Source organism: Oncorhynchus keta, chromosome 5 (genome assembly GCF_023373465.1).
Source record: "Oncorhynchus keta strain PuntledgeMale-10-30-2019 chromosome 5, Oket_V2, whole genome shotgun sequence".
Lineage (NCBI taxonomy): Eukaryota > Metazoa > Chordata > Actinopteri > Salmoniformes > Salmonidae > Oncorhynchus > Oncorhynchus keta.
In genome coordinates, this window is record NC_068425.1 from 16,398,172 (window position 1) to 16,416,448 (window position 18,277).

The window sequence follows — 18,277 nt, forward strand, 5'->3', positions numbered from 1 at the left end:
GCTGAGCTCGCTGAATGAATTTGGTGGTTTCTCGCTGGCCTCCCTCCCTCTCTCTCTCCCTACTTTCTTCCATTGCTCTGTGGTGTTTGGACTCCAACCCTTTCAGACTCCTTATGGTTTCTGTTGAAGTCTCAGCCAGTGGTATTCTCTGAAGCCTTACAGAACAACCAAACCGCCAGCGCAGGCCTCGCCTCCCCCCTCCACCGTCCCGTCCCAGCTCCAATGTAGGAAAAAAGAACCAGGACAAAGCAGCCCAGCTCATTTTACATCAGACTACTGGAACCCATTTTTAGCAAGGGCTGCTTTTGCGCTCATTGTGGCGGTACAACACTCTTACCTATCATGGATTGCTCCGGATCAATGAGGAAGACGTGTGTCCGCACAGGGGTGAGGTGTTCGCGACAAAGGTGTTTGCGGCGGCGCCGGGAACAGGGTTGTGGAGGTGACGCTATGGCAACAAGAGTCGGTCATGCCTCCTCGTTACTCCGGAGATTGTTGTCGGATATCTGCTGTTTGTCCCATGGGCACACCTCAGAGCTACCTCGCATTGAGACAGGCCACACTGAAGGAAGTGATGGACAAGAAATGGATGGAGAAGGAGGAGGTGAGAATAGAGGGAAGAAGTAGAGAATGGAGAAGAGGAGGGGAGTTATTGAATGCGGACAATCGCTGTCTCATTGTCCATCACAGCTCATTCAAAGCCCTTCTTTCTCTCTCTCCCCACCTGACTCCATTAGACGATCCATAGTAATACTCAATGATTGACAGCACGTTTGACTAATAACCGCTCACTGTGTTCTGTAGTTCATAGGTCTCGTTCCTCCCCTCACCAGAGCAAGGTGTCAATGAGAGACGGGAGGGTGTGGATGATGATGAGGAGGCATGGCATCTGTCTGTAATAAACCCTGTGATAATTATATATATTTGACCTCCATTATTGCCTCTGTCAGCTCATTACATTTGATCCATTGGAATGCCTCTGTGTGGAGTGTGTGTCACGAAGAGAGATGACCAGAGGCGTGGCTGCGGTGTCGTCTGTCTCGATTAAGGGAGATTTAGAGACACAAATGGAGGGAGATCACAGCATAAATGGTGTTCGATGAGAGAGAGAGAGGTGTAAATTCGGATAGTGTCTCTAGAGAAGGAAGAATATTGTATTGAACTGAGGTTTTATGTAATTTCAGTTCATTTGTGAGATATTGAGTACACAGTTTAACTGTAACACAGATGACTGTAAACAAATGATAGGTGTTTTGTTAACTCTTGCTGGCACAGGAAGTGCAGCATTTAATTGTTTAATTGCTCAAGTTACTATCTCCACAATGTTTTTAATACTGTCTCCAGCATATGTTGAGGGTATTTATTCCTGGATCTCCATACAGATAGACCCATCTCATTCATCTCCCAGCCTTGCCTCTCTTCCACCACCCACCCCCAAACCTCTGAAGTCACTCCACTCTGTGCAGCTCCACTAACTCAAACCAGCTTGCTGACTTATTTTCGGACATGTACTTTCTGAGCGTAGAGCTTACGGGCATTGTGATCTTACCTCCCCTATAGGTCTGTGTCTGTCTCTCTCTGTCTGCGTCTGTCTGTCTTAAAAATAAAAGATCCAACTCCGACTCTCCACCAAAATTGTAATCCAAAAAAATGGGTGACCTGCCAACAAGTTCAGTATGTGTTGTTGTTAAGATGACCCGCCACTCAAGCAGCTGCCTATGATGACATTTTATTTTCAATACAACAACAAAAAAAACGTTTCTTCAGTTGCGTTACAAGACCGTTGTGATTTGTAGAAGAACAGTAATGATTTCTAAGCATTGGGAACCTACTCCAGAGGAGTTGGAAACAATGTGTCAGTGCCATTGGAATGATAATAAAATGATTAGATGAAGGGTTCAGTCAGCGTTCTGTAGCTATTAAATGCACTGCTGTGTGGTGGGCCGTTCTATTTCAGTGCAACGTAAGCTTTTTTTCACATGCTGTTTCAAAAGGCTTTGTCACTACTGGCCTTGGAAGGAGGGGTCTTACTTTGCCATTCAAATGTGGGGGATGTAGCCTGACCACCTCTGCCAGCTATGCTATCAAATCAGTCATTGGTTAATATGCCGTCACTCAAAAACCACTTAGCCAATTGCTGTCACCTCTCCTGTTTTGAGACCGTTACAGCTGCTGAGAGAGAAAGTATGAAACACAAATAATTAACGGTGTCTCTTACGGGAACCACGCTCGGTTAGAGTAGAGCTTGCTGGGAGATGGAGGAGGCGGGGACCAAGGTACTTTGGGGATGTTTACGAGGGGTCCCCATGGGTCTTGTATCCCAGAGTGGAATGACTTTAACATCTGAGCTGAGGAGACACTACTACTGTTATTGTTTGGATTAACTAGTGAGGAAAAGGTGGGTGTCATGGCAGACCAACAGAACATAGTTCATTTAGCTGTTGTGACCCTCCACTGTCCAACTCCCCCTACTTCAGACATGGCCAGTCACTAGTTAGCACAATGTTGGGCAGCTCACGAGGATGGGTTCTGTCAATGCACTAGATTGCCATTTCTGAGGTTTCTTGCAGTGACCCAAGCTTGGCCTAAACGGCCCAGAACAAGCTAGTTCAAGTCTGCATTGTGTTCTCGGGACCACTGTAACTGTGTTTTCCTTGACAGATGAATGCAACAGGGGTCATTCAAACAGGGATAAGCTGTTGGTCATAAATCCATCCACCTCCCCTGCTCTCCTGTTGAAATTCATATTGCTGAAATTACCCCCCACCTCTAACCCCTGTCAGTCTCCAACCCCCTGCAGCGTCGGACCTATTTAATGGCCACTGTCTACATCTCTCTCCAGGAGGGGTTAACTGCTCACTCTAGTATAGATGTGTGTTCATGTGTGTGTCTCTTCTGTTCTAGGGGGGACATTAAGTGTCAACTGTTATGCTTGTGCTCGTTTCTGTTCTAGTAAGGATCCAACGCTATTCAGCTATAAAGAATGTCATTGTTAGCGGCTGATACTGCTTGAGAAACCTCTGAACAGACATGTTTGATGAACAACAACATTTTCCAGCCATGTGCCTTGTAGAGATTTACTGTCATAATGGCGTCAGTGGATCCAGCAGTAATTATAGTCCACCAGTGGAAGAAAAACAAAGAAAGAGATCTTGAGAGCCGGTGCGAAAGGGCTAGAGATGGAAAGAAAGAGTGAGACGCCCTCGAGCAACCAGGAGCACATTCCGTAGTGCACTGATAGTTGCCATGACGACCATCTGCGTTATTGTACTCCTTCAGCAGGGTGAGATTCTGTGGCGCGAGGGAGAGAAAGGAGAACCACCAGAGCACTGTAATGTACGTGCTTCTTTTTCAGGTCCATATATTTCATTCTGGTGAACGATAGCTGTGATCATACAGTAATGTCCGGATTTGTATGTGTTTATTATAAAAATTCTGTGCCATTTTTAGGCTCACATGTTCTGAAAGAAAAGATGATCTCTACAGAGCTGTTCTATTTTCTATGTGCTTGTAGTTGGCATATTTAGGTCGAGAGAATACATTAAAATGAAGATCAATGATTCTATGCGGTCTCTTTTCTCAGCTGTGGTGCCGTCTCCCTCTCTCTTAGGCATAGGTGACTAATCAGCCATTTTATAGCCAGTGTAGGTGTGTGTTCCAACAGTGACAGTACTATGATGTGTTAAGTAAATAACACTCCCACCTCTCTAGAATGTGCACTGGTGGTGTATTTATTTTTTGGAGCCTTTAGAAGAAACAAGTGTCTGTCTCCCTCTGTCTGTCTGTGTCTCTGTTTGTCTATGGGGGTGTGGTCAATTGCCATGTGTGCCCATTGTTGAGCAGTCTTATTTTGACACAGAGTAGTCGACATTGATACAAATGTATGGTCTGTGGTGGTGTAGGGGCAGTAACCAGTCGTCCAGATGGCCGTCTCCTGTTTTTATTGGTTTCCGTTACTTCCTTTGACCTGCCCATAGGACCAACAACATGTCTGTCAGAGGAGCAGAAAGTGTCACCTAGCCTACTCCTCTTTCTCTTCCTTCTTTCTCTCCGCTCCACTCCTTCAACGAGATGGGGCGTTGGTCCTCTCCCATCTGCCGTCTTTGTGTTGGACTGACTGCTGCCTCGTTTGGGTGCTAAACACGTGGTGATGATGAGAGCCGTTCTAGGGTCTTCTATTGGCTCGGAGTGCAGACTACACTGACGCTTGTTTATGCTAATACAACTGTTAGCTAGTTAAATAACATCACAGAGGATTAAGCACATGCTCGGAGCATTCCAGTAGCTTGATTAACTTGATTGCCTGATGTAATATGAACATGCTGTTTAATGAAGAAGATTAGCCAGATTGTCCTTAGCATTAAGAGACGTCCTTGTGAAAGAGGGGGATATTTAAGCAGGGACATCACCTACTTGAACACAAGCTACTAATACGTGGCAGAAATTGTGCTTGGAAAGCTCATGACAGACAACCTTAACAGTGAGGCGAAATGAAGTCAGACTTATTTTTGTGGAGGGGTCCTGGTCTGAATAATAGAAATGGGTTCTTAATACTTCCGAGCCCTCCCCTGTTTATTCCGGGCTTCCTCAGTGTCCCAGAGCCAGTTTGCTCTCCCCAACGCTGTGCTTCCCTTGCTCCATCCCTCTGCTTCTCACATACTGTAGGATCAATGTACAGTCTACCCGACGTCCTGCCGCAGGGGATTGTGGGATAGCTTACATTTTTTGTGAAGGACAGATTGATAGCCAGGGTGTGTAAGGGACAGTAACTTCCTCCAAGGGGATTTGTTGTAGGAACTGTAGTGTTGTTGTGTCTGGGGAAATTGTTACGAGCTCTATAGATTATTCTCTAAGTTATGTGTGTGTTGTGGTGAGAGATTTGGTGGTTGTTTTTGGTGGTAGAGCAGTGCACATGATTCTTTCAATTCAACTAAACTGAGAGCGAGAGCAAGCCAACGGCTCTTTGACTAGATTAAGGGGTTGCCTCATTATGGTTCCGGATTGAGAATTGATCCCCTCAGGCTTAATCTGCTGCAGATCCATACATATTTCTCCTGGTATCTGTATCGCTGTACTGTAGTGTTGATCTGAATCCTTTCTCGCTCTCCCTCCATCTCCATCTCTCCCTCCATCCCTCCAGGTGAGGAGAGCCAGGAGCTGGGCCCCCCTCCCTCTGTGGACGAGGCAGCCAACACCCTGATGACGCGCCTGGGCTTCCTCCTGGGAGACAAGATGAATGAGGGACAGTGTGGCTCACAGTACGACATGGACGACCACGACGACAGCCAGGTAGGTTACACACACGCACACCACACACACTAGAGTACAGTAAGAGCATGGACGACCACGACGACAGCCAGGTAGGTTACACACACACACACACACTACACACACACTAGAGTACAGTAAGAGTATGGACGACCACGACGACAGACAGGTAGGTTACACACACGCACACTACACACACACTAGAGTACAGTAAGAGCATGGACGACCACGACCACGGGCAGGTAGGTTACACACACGCACACTACACACACACTAGAGTACAGTAAGAGCATGGACGACCACGACGACAGCCAGGTAGGTTACACACACGCACACTACACACACACTAGAGTACAGTAAGAGCATGGACGACCACGACCACGGACAGGTAGTTTACACACCCTTCTGTCATGCACTGTTACAGTATATTATTATTAGTTTGTCAATACTTTGGAGTCTTTAAAGACCCATCATGGCATCAGGATACAAAGTGCAGGCTTTCCCCTAGATGAGTGGTACTCCAATAGTCACTACTGTAGGTGGCCAACACACAATGTGGTCCAGCTTATAAGGGCCCCACAGCTATAGAAGCACACCCCAAATCAGTGGGATGTGCAGATCACTTTCCAAGGCCTCTTAAGCATCGGAACCAAGTGGACCATTTTGTAGATTACGTCACTTGTTTACGGCAAACTCAATGGCCCCTTACACCAGTATGCGCTGGTTCAAAAGATGTTTGTGAAGATCTGGCCTGTTTGTAAAGATCAATCCTGTGAGTTACGGATAACCTAGCTCTGAGTGAGGGACGCTAGGCTCTCCTTCACTCCTGCAGAGCAGAACCAACAGACCGGGACACAGGGCAGGGGAAGGTAACCAGGGGAAGGTAACCAGGGGAAGGTAACCCGCTACCTCGGTCGCCGCATGCCACATTCTCTTGTCTAAGCAGTGTGCCTCCACAGAGGCCTATCCAATGGTGCTGGAGCGACTCCCACTTAAATCCTGACCCACTTTTCCAAACTTCACACATTGGGTGCATCTTAACTAGTGCCTTCCACCTCTGGTGTCCTTCATCAGCAATGATCTGACTCTGGCTCATTTTGCCTTTATCGGTCTTTGTGATCTGTTGAGGTGAGTGGAAGGACACGAGGAGAGGAGAGCTTGTTTAGACTATTGAGATACACCCCTTGTTCTGCACAGCTCAGCAGTATGTCTTTGGTTCGGTCCTTCGTGCCAAACTGCAGTGGTAACAAAAGCCCAGCCCTGGTTTTCTCAAGTCTCAGTTTAGATGCCTGCCACTCCTGCGCAAGCAGATGCAGTCTGGGTAGGCTAGGTAGGCGGGAACCTCCCGTTCTATATTCATGTCTATATTCGACGCCTCCCTTTTGACACATCCGAATCACAACAGAGTTGTTATCATGACCAAGGAGAATTCCACACTTGGAGGCCCTCTGTCTTGCGCCAAACCTTCCCTAAGAAGTCACTCACACCTCTGCTCATATCCTGGTCTCCCGGCCACTTCTGTGTATTTCTATGCTATTCTGACTAATCTCCCGATTTATTTTCAAATGACTGTCTAAATCAATTTGTTTTTCGTGTAGAGACAGGGCCATGGATAATTGATGAACAGATTGTCTGGAATAAGAATCCAGCATGCCCGGAGGTGGGCCTGCCTCTCTCTCTCATTGCCCCTGCTCTATAGATCAAAGTATAACTGGATCTATTCTACTTGCGTGGCTCACTAAACATATTGATATTCTACTGAATTAGAATTCATTATATTGCAAAAAATAGTTCACTCATGAAAATAATTGCATGAGTCATCAAAAGATATGAAAAAGAGATGACTCTACGGTTACACATGCACTGGAATAATATGACCGGCAAGGACTGTATCAATGAGAAAGAATGCTAGGATCAGCAATCGTCTTGTCGGTCTATGGTGTGCGTGTGCATGTGGGTGCACGTGTGTGTGTAGGCTACTTTGTTATGTGATATGTCAACTGGCTGTGCCTTATCATAATTTAATCATGGCTAATTTACCTGATCATTTCTCATGGGTTGATGCAGTCCAGTGTATCACTGTACTTCAGTATAGACCTGACCCTTCCTCCCTCCCTACCAGGGCATGATGTCAGTGACCCAGCGGATCAGCCCCTGCTCCAGCCTGGCCAGCAGCACAGCCTCTCCCCCTGCAAGCAGCCCCTGCTCCACGCTGCCCCCAGGAGGGGCCCCCGGGAACCACGCTTCCGGAGACTGCGCCTATGGTTCCATCACCAGCCCCACCTCCACCCTGGAGAGCAGGGACAGCGGCATCATCGGTGAGGGACAGACGCTCACTTATGTTGTGGAAGTTATGTAATGTTTCCCATGTATTTCCTGGCATGCCAAACGTTTACACTGAAAGCCATGTTTTCTGTAACAATTTGATATACTCATGTTTAAATTCTTTACATTTTGGAAAAGCCAGGTGATGGGGTTAGCTGCATTTTTAAATATGTTTGCTTTATATCCTTATGGGCTCTACTTTTGGGAGATTTTCTTATTGTTATAACATTGACTTTGAGGCGTGTAATTGAATGAAGAGTAAACTCGCCTTGCTCCATGGGCCTTAATCAGTTTTAAACTAAGCAGAGTCTCTAAAGAACTGCAACACTGCATATATTTGTCTAAACTACCTTCTATCTGACAGCCACGCTGACCAGCTACTCTGAGAATGCTGACCGGGGTGGAGGGAAGCATGGGGAGGGCTCGAGGGGTAGCTTGAAGCTATGGCAGACCCAGAAGTGTTCGGGCACAGACTCGTTCCTGTACCGTGTGGATGAGAACATGGCTGCCTCCACCTACAGCCTGAACAAGATCCCAGAGAGGAGCCTGGAGACGGCCCACTCCTCCCACTCTGCCCACTCCATCCCCCTCTACCTCATGCCCCGGCCCAACTCTGTGGCAGGTGAGTCACTGTGCCAGCCACACCTCTTGTCTATTTGTTTACCACATTTCATTGCACACTTTTACACCAAAGTGGCACACAAGTGAATGTGCCGCTAAAGGTAGGAGATTCATTATCTAGTTACCAAGTTGTAATTGACCCCCTTCTCAGCATCTGAGACTGCCTAAGTGTTCCCACCTCATTTAGGTGCTCTTATTTAACTCCCTGTGCCCCTCCGACATTAACTTTAAAGGAATAGGGAACGTTAATGTCCTCACAGTACCTGAGGATGGGGGGTGAATACCATGGATGCCAGGGTAAAACATTCCTTCAGGGTGAGGAAAGCCCCACAGATTCCCCTGTGTGTTCAAAAAAAGTGTTGAAACATGTGTTTTCAATGTCCTCTCTATGTCAGGGCATATAAAAGTAGCATAGCAAGCTGGTTCTAAAAAGCCTGTAGCTCCTCACCTCTGACTTGGCCTATCCAGTGGGATGAATGGAGCTGGGCTAGCAGTGTTTAAGGGATCGATCATACAGGGGTTTACATTGTTTGGCCTTTTTCTTTTGACTTCTGACACATGCCCTCTAAGAGGCCACAGTGCAAACAAAGCTTATTGAAGAGCCAGGGAAGAAATCTGGGCATGGTGGGAGAATGGGGGAGGAGACTGATATAGGAGAGAGAAAGAGAAAGGAATAGAGATGTAAAGAGAGGGAGACAAACTGATAGAGGAATAAAGAGACAAAGGGCTACCAGCAGATGGATATACAGTAGGGGGGACACTGATAAAAGGAGAATGAGGAAAAGGAAAAAAGACAAACGGATACAGGAGAGAAGGGGAGAATGTGTGGCATAGATTCCAGTCATCAGGACAGTAATAATAATAATAATAATAATATATGCCATTTAGCAAAATGGAAGGAATGAGCAACATTAGTTTAGTAGAGAGAGAGGGGAGTCTGCGTAAGAAAGATGGATAGAGAGAAGAAAAGGAGGGAGGATAAACCGGGCATGGAGAGGCTTGGCCCAGGCAGCACTGAAACATCAAAGCCATGGGCATAGTCCCTCTGGTGACTGGTGGGAGAGACGGAGGGGGAGATGGAGCGAGAGAATCACACAGAGAGAGAAAGAAAGATAGGAGGGAGGCACCCTGGTAACGAGGGAGCGGAGCGAGATAAAGTGTGAATGTTGGAGAGAATGAGTGCGGCTCCCCAATTCCACCACTGCAGTATTCAAATTGTATTAATCACCTTACAGTGAAATGCTTACTTACGAGCCCCTAACCAACAATGCAGTTTAAAAAAAAAATACAAATAAGAATAAGAAATAAAAGTAAGATGTAATTAAAGAGCAGCAGTAAAATAACAATAGCAAGACTATATACAGGGGGTACAGAGTCAATGTGCGGGGTCACCGGTTAGTTGAGGTAATATGTACATGTAGGAAGCATTATTAAAGGGACTATGCATAGATGATAACAACAGAGAGTAGTAGCGGTGTAAAGGGGGGGTGGATGCAAATATTCTGGGTGGCCATTTGATTAGATGTTAAAGGAGTTTTATGGCTCGGGGGTAGAAGCAGTTTAGAAGCCTCTTGGATCTAGACTTGGCACTCTGGTACCGCTTTCCATGCGGTAGCAGAGAGAACAGTCTATAAATAGGTTGGCTGGAGTCTTTGGCAATTTATAGGGCCTTCCTCTGACACCGCCTGGTATAGAGGTCCTGGATGGCAGGAAGCTTGGCCCCAGTGATGTACTGGGCCGTATGCGCTACCCTCTGTAGTGCCTTGCGGTCGGAGGCCGAGCAGTTGCCATACCAGGCAGTGATGCAACCTGTCAGGATGCTCAAGATGGTGCAGCAGTAGAACCTTTTGAGGATCTGAGGACCCATGCCAAATATTTTAATTCTCCTGAGGGGGAATAGGTTTGGTCTTGCCCTCTTCACGACTGTCTTGGTGTGATTGGACCAGGCAGGTAGCCTAGTGGTTAGAGTATTGGGCCAGTAATCGAAAGGTTGCTAGATAGAATCCCCGAGCTGACAAGGTAAAAATCTGTTGTTCTGCCCCTGAACAAGGCAGTTAACCCACTGTTCCTAGACCGTCATTGTAAATAATAATTTGTTCCAATCTGACTTGCGTAGTTAAATAAAGGTAATAATATATCTTTTTTTTTAAAAGTTAGTTTGTTGGTGGACACCAAGGAATTTGAAGCTCTCAACCTGCTCCACTGCAGCCCCGTCAATGAGAATGGGGGCGTGCTCGGTCCACTTTTTCCTGTTGTCCACAATCATCTCCTTTGTCTTGATCACGTTGAGGGAGAGGTTGTTTTCCTGGCTCCACACGGCCAGGTCTCTGACCTCCCTATAGGCTGTCTCGTCGTGGTCGGTGATCAGGCCTACCACTGTTGAGTCATCGGCAAACTTAATGATGGTGTTGGAGTCGTGCCTGGCCATGCAGTCGTGGGTGAACAGGGAATACAGGACGGGACTGAGCACACACCCCTGAGGGTCCCCTGTGTTGAGGATCAGCGTGGCGGATGTGTTGTAACCTACCCTTACCACCTGGGGGCAGCCCGTCAGGAAGTCCAGGATACAATTGCAGAGGGAGGTGTTTAGTCCCAGGGTCCTTAGCTTATTGATGAGCTTTGAGGGCACTATGGTGTTAAACACTGAGCTGTAGTCAATGAATAGCATTCTCACATAGGTTTTCCTTTTGTCCAGGTGGGAAAGGACAGTGTGGAGTGCAATAGGCATTGCATCATCTGTGGATCTGTTAGGGCGGTATGCAAATTGGAGTGGGTCTAGGGTTTCTGGGATAATGGTGTTGTGAGCCATGACCAGCCTTTCAAAGCACTTCATGGCTGCAGACGTTAGCTTAGTGTTCTTGGGCACAGGGACTATGGTGGTCTGCTTAAGATGTTGGTATTACAGACTCGGACATGGTTGAAAATGTCAGTGAAGATTACTTGCCAGTTGGTCAGTGCATGCTCGCACGTCAGAGCCGGTGTAGTACGATTCGATCTTAGTCCTGTATTGATGCTTTGCCTGTTTGATGGTTCGTCGGAGGGCATAGCAGGATTTCTTACAAGCTTCCGGGTTAGATTCCCGCTCCTGGAAAGCGGCAGCTCTAGCCTTTAGCTCAGTGTGAATGTTGCCTGTAATCCATGACTTCTGGTTGGGGTATGGACATACGGTCACTGTGGGGACGACGTCATCGATGCACTTATTGATGAAGCCAATGACTGATGTGGTGTACTCCTCAATGCCATCGGAGGAATCGCAGAACATATTCCAGTCTGTGCTAGAAAAACAGTCCTGTCTGCTTCATCTGACCACTTTTTATTGATCAAGTCACTGGTGCTTCCTGCTTTAATTTTTTACTTGTAAGCGGAAATCAGGAGGATAGAATTATGGTCCGATTTGCCAAATGGAGGGCGAGGGAGAGCATTCTCTCTGTTTAGTGTGGGAGTATAGGAAATAATATGACCTACAATCCTTTGGCCTTCGGGACTTTGTGGTGGTAGCTGGGCAATAGGCCGCCACAGTTCCTCATCCAATTAGAGACAGTGTTCTGTTGGACGTCACCAAACTTCATGTAGGGTTAGATGATTGTTGTGATTATGTTCTGCCCAACATAACTCAGTCCAGTTGCAAGCCTGGAAGTGATAATGGGACAACTGTCATGTCAAATATAACAGTATGTCAGCTTATAAATACAGCCCTCGCCTGTGACATCTTGTAAACTGGGGACATTGTGAAATGGTAGATTGAATAACTGTATAAAGAGCTTTGATCATCACACACACGGCACTGAGAGGAGAGGAGTGATTCAGTGAGGGTCATTGCTCAGGGGGAGCAGTAGGTACGGATGTTCTGGTCTGCTGTCCTTCTACACGCCTCAGGAGCAGAGCAGGGGCAGCCACCCACACTGGGCTCTGAACGAGAAGCTCTCTGCTCTCACTCCATATATCCTCTCTTTCTTTACCTCTACCTCGCTCCCTCCCCTTTTTCCCTCTAGCTTGTCTATTTCTCTCCTCACCTCTCCTCTCTCTTGCCCTCCTCTTCCAACCACCTCCTCCTCCATCTCTACCTCCTGCCTCTCTCATCTCCGTCTGCTCTCTTTCATCCTATGTAGTCAAGCTCACTTTCAAAATGACTCTAATCTCCTGGTTCAAATGCACTAGATTACTCCAACTGACAGAGAGGCTACCTTATGAGCCTTGACATTATGTTCTGCAGAAACACACGCCTTCCTCCCACTTTCCTTCTCTCTCTCTCTCTCTCTCTCTCTCTCTCTCTCTCTCTCCCAGCACATATCTCACATAGCAATGACTATTAAAAATACATAAAACACAAACCCAACTCCACCTAAGCAATGTGGTAGAGTGTGAAAATGTCCCCATAGCTCCACGTCAAGCCCTATGAGCTATGGCAGTGGCTACCCCCATGGACATTTATCATTGATTATGTTTTAAATATGTACAGTACCAGTCAAAAGATTGGAAACACCTACTCATTCAAGGGTTTTTCTTTATTTGGACTATTTTCTACATTGTAGAATATGCCTGAAGACATCAACACTATGACATAACACATGGAATCATATAGTAACCAAAAAAGTGTTAAACAAATCTAAATATATTTTATAATTGAGATTCTTCAAATAGCCACCCTTTGCCTTGATGACAGATTGCGCACTCTTGGCATTCTCTCAACCAGTCACCTGGAATGCATTTCAATTAACAGGTGTGCCTTGTTAAGTTCATTTGTGTAATTTATTTCCTTCTTAATGCGTTTGAGCCAATCAGTTGTGTTGTGACAAGGTAGGGGTGGTATACAGAAGATATCCCAATTTGGTAAAAGACCAAGTCCATATTATGACAAGAACAGCTCAAATAAGCAAAGCCAAACGACAGTCCATCATTACTTTTAAGACATGAAGGTCAGTCAATCTGGAAAATTTGAACATTTCTTCAAGTGCAGTCACAAAAACCATCAAGCGCTATGATGAAACTAGCTCTCATGAGGTCCGCCACAGGAAAGGAAGACCCAGAGGATCATGTATTATTATTTTTATTATTGTTTCATTCACTTGTATTTTAGACCTGCACTGTTGGAGCTCTGAGCTTAAGAATTCATGTGACTAATAAACTGATCTAAAATCTAAGCATAATATAGCTGCTCTCCCACACCAAGGTCCCCGCAAACCATCGTAAATCCATCGTAAATTCCACTCGCCACATGCCTGCTACAGTTTTAGCTGTATTGCAGTGAAAAGGTAGTAGTCTGGGGGGGATCCCTGCCATAGGTAAAACAGATCACGAGTTGCAGTTTAGGTGAGTTGTGGATAGAACTTATTTTCTTCCACTTAATTGTTGTTAGCGGCAGCTAGCCCAGTGGTTCACAACTTTGTGGTATGCAGGGTTTTATTGAAGCCCATTAAAAAAACAGGATTACACTCTTCTTCGCAGGAAGGAAGGAGTTGCGTTGTCAGTCCCTTCCTGTAGCACGAGGTTATCTCTGCCATTCTCCATAAAGCTATTATCCTAAAGATAAAAACTCTTTACTGCATTATCTTCCTACTCTTTTTTTTCTCCCTATTGGGAGACATGGTTTTTTGGGACATCTGGAAGAGCTCCAGACTTGGGAATATTGTTAACAGAGAGGGGAACAACTAAACAAACTATCTGGAAAAGGGGTCGTCCGAGGAAGGAAATGTGTATGAGGTCGCACACTTTCACACAGGCTCACACACACACACACTCTACCACGCTATAGCTACACACATTAGTTCACATTAGTCTTGGATACTGACCAGTTTAAACCACTTCTGTTTCCTTGGAGATGGATTTCAAATGGGTCTGGTTCGTAGTGCATCTCAATGGGGAGGTATGGAACTGATATGTTTGTCTATTTCCAAGGGTGCCTGTCGTTAGCATTAGCAATTTAGCATTCAGGTTTAGGCGGTTCAGTGATTCCTGGCTTTGTTTGACTAACTTTCTTCTCTCTCATCTGTTGCACCCATTAACCACACACACACACACACACACACATTAGCCACGAGTTCGGCCCACCTGGAGGACCTGGCCTACCTGGATGAGCAGAGACACACTCCCCTGAGGACCTCCCTCAGGATGCCCCGTCAGAACTCTGGGTCCGGGCGCTCCGGACATGACCTTAGAGGTACGCTTCATATCTCTCTTGGTGGGGGTGTGGTTAATAAGTGGACAGGTTTAGGATCTGAGTGGGCAGGTTTAGGATCTGAGTGTGGGATACTGATGGATGAGGAAATGGGGGTGGGGCCATTTTGGGGTGTGGGTCAGGGAGTGGAGGTAGGGTGATTTAGGGACTGGGGTTGTGAGGGGTAATTTTGTGGTGTGTGCTAAATCTGCTTCATCTTCCTATTTACTCCCATTCTACCTTGACCACGCCCAAAATCTGTCAAGGTGTGTGTGTTTGAGAGAGAGATTGTGTGTGTCTTTGAGTATACATGTAAATCAGTATGTTAGTAAGTATGATTTGTGAGTGAGTGTATATCTGTGTAGACATACTTGGTGCACCCTCTAAACCCCTATCCCTGCCTGGTATTGGGTGATGCAACCCTCCCTTTGGGCCTGGTACACCACACACACACACATCCTGGTACACCTTAATCTGTCTCCCCTCCCAGATCAATGTTATTGACTTTCCTCCTCACCACTCCCTGGCTCATCTGTCACTGCAGGGGTCCTGTCTGAGGTCCCATCACTCATGGCCAAGGCTTTATAAGGCTTAAATCACACTCACACTAGCAAAGACACACACACTGAACACACATTGAACACGCACAAATACACACACAAACAGACTTGCACATGCACACACACACACAGATATTCCGATGTAGACACACAAATACACACACCCTATCTTTCTCCAATTCTCTATACCTCTCCCTCTATTCCTCCCTCTCTATTCCCTACCCTCTCGCTGACTGTATTTTTAGCCCCCTGCCTGTCACACTATCATGCTTACCACAGCACTTTCTCCCTAAGATCAGACCACACCGGGAATGAAAACTCATACAGAGATATCGCCTTACCTTTGCCTTTCTTACTCCTCAGTACAGAACTACTGGACGCACACACTCTCACAACCTCGGCTCTGAGGCATATACAGAAAACATGGGCTCCAAAAACAAGAAATATGCTCAAACGATATTTGTATGTGTCTGAGGCTTCATCCTAGGATCAGGGATGAAACATTGGGTGTGGCTCCCCACCACCCTGCTCCCTCCCTCCCTCTCACCATCCCCTCTCCTCTGCTAGCTAGATGCACCAACCCTCCCATCCATCTTCCCCTTTCTTCTCCCCTTCCCATGTCCTTCCATCTCTCTCTCTCACTCTCTCTCTCTCTCTCTCTCTTTCTCATACTTTGTCTCTTTCTCATGCTTTGTCTCTGTCTCCTCTCTTGCGTTGTCTCTCTCCTCTGTCCTCTGCCTCAGCTTCTGCTTACAGCCATGCCTGGCAATCTAACTCACGTAAGTGATGCTCCTCTCTTTCTCTTCTCCCATTATAAGGCATTATACTGTTCTACATCAGTTAATGCCACGTTATAATGATGTGCTTATTAAACTAGTGGTGCTGTATTAGTAGGAGTACAGTATCCCTCTACTACAATATGTTATCTAATCCCCTGTCCCCCGCTCTGCTAACAATATGTACTTGTTATATACAGGCAGTATCTACCCATACACTTAGTAATTCTGTTTCATTATGTAGTTCTTAGTATGAAGCCCAATGGTGGCGTTCACCCATGGTGTGTGTTATTCTGATGAACATCCCCCTCTATGGGTGACAAGCTGACGTTGCACTGAGGAAATGACAATGACAGTGCAGTGGACTTGTGTCTTTTCCCTCACCTATAATCTGTCCCCTTCCTCTCTCTCTACAGTACGCTTTGCCCCCTACCGCCCCCCGGATATCGCCCTCAAGCCCCTTCTGTTCGAGGTGCCCAGCCTGACAGCTGATTCGCTCTTCACCGGGAGGGAGTGGCTCTTCCAGGAAGTGGACGCCCGTCTTCACGGCGACGACTCGGCAGCCAATCGAGGTGTGGTTGTCGTGGGCAACGTGGGCTTTGGCAAGACTGCCATCATCTCCCGCCTGGTGGCACTCAGCTGCCACGGCAACCGCATGAGACAGATCGCCTCGGACAGCCCCCACGCCTCGCCCAAACGTACGCTTATACTGTCATACAGGAGTGTGTGTGTGTGTGTGTGTGTGTGTGTGTGTGTGTGTGTGTGTGTGTGTGTGTGTGTGTGTGTGTGTGTGTGTGTGTGTGTGTGTGTGTGTGTGTGTGTGTGTGTGTGTGTGTGTGTGTGTGTGTGTGTGTGTGTGTGTGTGTGTGTGTGTGTGTGTGTGTGTGTGGCAATGATCCATGCTGGCTGCTGCTAGAAGGGCCTGTTGTACTGGGCAATGATGGAAAAAGTACCCAATTGTCATACTTGAGTAAAAGTACCTTAATAGAAAGTTACTTAGGTGAAAGTCACCCAGTAAAATACTACTTGAGTAAAAGTATTTGGTTCTAAATATACTTAAGTATTAAAAGTAAATGGAATTGGTCAAATATACTTAAGTACCAAAAGTAAAAGTATAAATAATTTCAAGCATATGGCACCATTTTCTTGTTTTTAAAATGTATGGATAGCCAGGGGTACACTCCATCACTGAGACATCATTTACAAACTATGCATCTGCGTTTAGTGAGTCTGCCAGATCAGAGACAATAGGGATGACCATGTGTTCTCTTGATAAGCGCGTGAATTTGACAATTTTCCTGTCCTGTGAAGCACTCTGCATGTAATGAGTACTTTTGGATGGCAGGGAAAATGTATGGAGTAAAAAGTACATTCTTTTTTGGGGGGGAATGTAGTGTATGTAAAAGTTGTCCAGAATATAAATAGTAAAGTACAGATACCCCCCAAAAATACTTTAAAATTATACTGAAGTATTTTATACCACTGGTACTGGGTCTTAAGATGCGTGTAAAAAGCATCCTTGTGTCTGTATAAATAATGCACACAGTAGATGCACTCAACTTGATCTATAAACGTACTTCTCTCTCTCTCTCTCTCTCTCTCTCTCACTCACTCACTCACTCACTCACTCACTCACTCACTCACTCACTCACTCACTCACTCACTCACTCACTCACTCACTCACTCACTCACTCACTCACTCACTCACTCACTCACTCACACAGATGGGGAGACCCTGCCCCTCACCCAGCCCCAGCACTCCCATGGCACCCTGGGGGGCAGCTGCCCTGGCACACCCGAGATGAGGAGACGCCAGGAGGAGGCTTTACGGCGGCTCGCCTCTCAGGTACAGTACTACTACACCACCACACCACGGCTGGATCTCAGTAGTCTTAAGTACCATTCAAGACCAACCTGACCAGCTGGGTGAATCCTTGCTAAGAGGTACATGTCTGGTTTACACTATGTTCTATTTTTATTTGAACGTTCTACACCGGTGTGCCTTACTGAACGTGGCCCGGATTCAACTAATTAACTGGTCATTGAGACATTGCTAAGTGGGAAGGTGTGTTGATACTGGTCTGAAATCAAAGCCTGCACATCTGCTCCTTTGTTCTTCAGTGTCGGCAGCTCTTTCCTACAGTGTCACTGGTCTGGAGGCTGTCTCTGCCCTCTGACCTTCTTGTGGCCTTGTTCTCTCCCTTCTCACTCTATTATTCATTCTCTCTATTCGCTGCCACTCTTCTCTCATTCTCTCCATTATCTGCATTCCGTTTGTTCTACATCCTTTTCTCTCTCCATGCTCTCTCCCTATGTCCTTAACCCATCCTGTCTAGCAACACTGATGCTAATGTCTTCCTTTATTCACTTAGCACTCTCTATCTCCCTCTTCCTCCATCCACTGTCAACTCCTGCTATCCAATCTGGCTCTTCATTCCGTCTCTCTTTTTCTCTCTCTGTCTATCTCTCTCCATTCCATTTTCATGACTGGCGGTGTTGTGCAGACTCAGCAGAAAAACAAAGGGACGCCCCCCCCCCTCTCTTGCTGTCTCTCTCTTGTTTCCTCTGTCTCT

General features: G+C 46.4%; 1 pseudogene; it reads left to right on the forward strand.

Annotated features, from left to right (window-relative positions):
- Positions 1 to 302: 302 nt before the first annotated feature.
- The window catches only part of LOC118384572 (protein TANC2-like), a 30,690-nt pseudogene continuing 12,715 nt past the window's right edge, over positions 303 to 18,277 (forward strand).